Below are 2,417 nucleotides of genomic sequence, written 5' to 3'. Positions count from 1 at the left end.
GACAGGGTCAGTGGTTAATATTCCCTCTGAACCTCCTTGTACTGCACAGACAAGTCTTGTACCATTTACATGTCTTATGCATATCAGTATTTATTCTTGAATTCCCTCTGTTCCTGAGTTGTTACCAAAACTAAATGTGACAGATATCCCAAGGGGCAAACAATGGAAAGAAGAAGGCCCCTGACTCATTAGCGCAAGGGTCAAAATATTGATGAAATCAAGAAAAATGCTAGAACTGAGTGTATGTATATCTTCACCTGTTTGCAGAGTGGAAAAGCAAATTATCCTGAACATTTCCATAACATCAGCAAATTCTCCCCTAACATTTGCCAATCACGAGTCATGAGCCGAAAGGCATAGGGAACAATCAAGATGGTGCAGTTCTCAAACACTAGGAAGGCGGCTTTGCATTTTCTTCTTCACATTAAAAAATAATATATTAGACAGCTTCTGCCTTGGTATCCATTGAAGGAATTTAACAACTGAGAAAGAAGAATATATAACCATGACATGACTTAAAATTAAAGGGCACTTTATAAAGAATATAAACAATAAATATTTTTTAAAAGTATAAAGGAAGTGCCCATGGGCAGGAGGAAGGGGATAAGAGTTTAGTTTGGGCACTAAAAGGGCTGCATTTTTAGTGAAACAGCATAGGGAAATAGAACCACAGCTCTCCTTTTAGCACAGCTGCCTAGCCAGTGTGTCTTGGCATCAAGAAGGTTACAGATGTGCCATGAAATGTTCTTGCCTTCTATCTTTGGGTGGCTGGGTGGGTAGGGGATGTCAGAGCCTCTGGAGATGGTCTCCAGCTGTGAGAAGCTCAACAGGGGTTCCTAGAGGGTGGCCTGGGCCGAGTTAGAGTTTGACAGTGTACCCTAGATCCCTAAAGGAGACAAGCAAAAACAGTGGCATTGACCATGTGCTAAGTGGAGCCAAGAAGAGCAATTACTTCAGCAGCCAGCTGGGAGTGTGATGCTGGCAGCTGTAGGCAAGAGACCCCTGGGTTGCTGGGAGGGTTGGTATTTCAGGATGCCTGAAACAGGGCACGCCGCCAGAGTGCCACCAGCCAGCGTGGGGAACCTAGAGGGCCAAGTCGTTTGTCCTGGTGGAGACAGCTCAGGGTGGGAGCTCCGGATCTTGGACTTTGAACGGATCACGCACCTCTGTGTATTTGTGGCTGATGTCCCCTTCTAGTGGGGACCGACCCAGCAGTGGGGTGACTCTAACACAGATTAGAGCTTCACCATCTTTTGAAATAGTTGATATAAACAAGGGTTCAAGTAGATTTAAAATTTACTCTCATTATCCTAGAAATTTTGACATTATATTTGCTAAAGAAGGAAAAAAGGGCAGGTACATTTAAAAAATATAAATTCAACAGTTGTGAAGAACATGGTTTTATATTTTTATTGCCTTCTTGTGCAAAATTTTCCCACAATGGTAATTACCAAGAATGCAAATACCGTATGTGATCATCTTTTAAATTTTTGATCAGAAAATGTGTGCCATTATTTCAAGAACAAAACCAGGTATAAATAAGTTTTTGTCCTTTCAATCTAGCTGAAATTTCTCCTTAAAAGTTTAAAAATTATGTTATTTGGAAGTTTTAGACACATTCAGTATTTAATATTTTCCTTCATGTTGACTATATTTATTATATTTATATCACATAAAGAAAAGTTCTCACCAAGCCCTTTATAGATATAGCCAAATCACTTCCATGTTACTCTAGCATACCACTCTAGTATATCTGATGGAAAATGTTGGGCAGTACTCCCTAAACACACTTTTTCCTACAAGAAAGCCTTTCTTATTGTAGGCAAGTCAAACAAGTAGTTGGGTGGGAGACTGCACTGTATAGAGAACCAGCTGGGATAAAGCAAAACAGTGGGAAAGTAAGGATATTCCCCCAAACCACAACAGTATTGGAACAAAGAGAGGACTTTCTCTTTCCACTGTTGAAGGCTCATAGCTTAGTTCGGCAAGGGCTGGAAAGGACAAATCCAACAGGTAAAAATTAACCCTCACAAAACTAAAATAAGTATTTGTATTTTATGTCTATCATTTAATATGTTGGCTGTGAAGGCAAACCCAGATGGCATGCCCAACAGGGCCAGAAAGAATTTGTGAGAGAAGCCAGGTATCCTGGCTGCCCAGTCACTGTCTTCATCCACCAGCCTGAACCTCCCATCCAAATCATCTTCTCAAATTATCCATAGGAGATTTATTCACATACTCAATAACAAAAATATTTCTAATTATATCCAGCCATTCTTAATATGAATGAGAATTATGCGGGGATGCGAGATTGCCAAGAGGTTTTTGCCAAACGACTTCTTTTGACTGAAGAACAGGCAGCTGCATTGTTTTCATAGCTATGCATATAAAAGAGTTCTTGGAAGGAGGCTGACTCC

The sequence above is a fragment of the Myotis lucifugus genome, unplaced genomic scaffold (assembly GCF_000147115.1).
Source record: "Myotis lucifugus unplaced genomic scaffold, Myoluc2.0 scaffold_282, whole genome shotgun sequence".
Taxonomy (NCBI): Eukaryota; Metazoa; Chordata; class Mammalia; order Chiroptera; family Vespertilionidae; genus Myotis; species Myotis lucifugus.
This window is presented reverse-complemented; position numbering follows the sequence as displayed.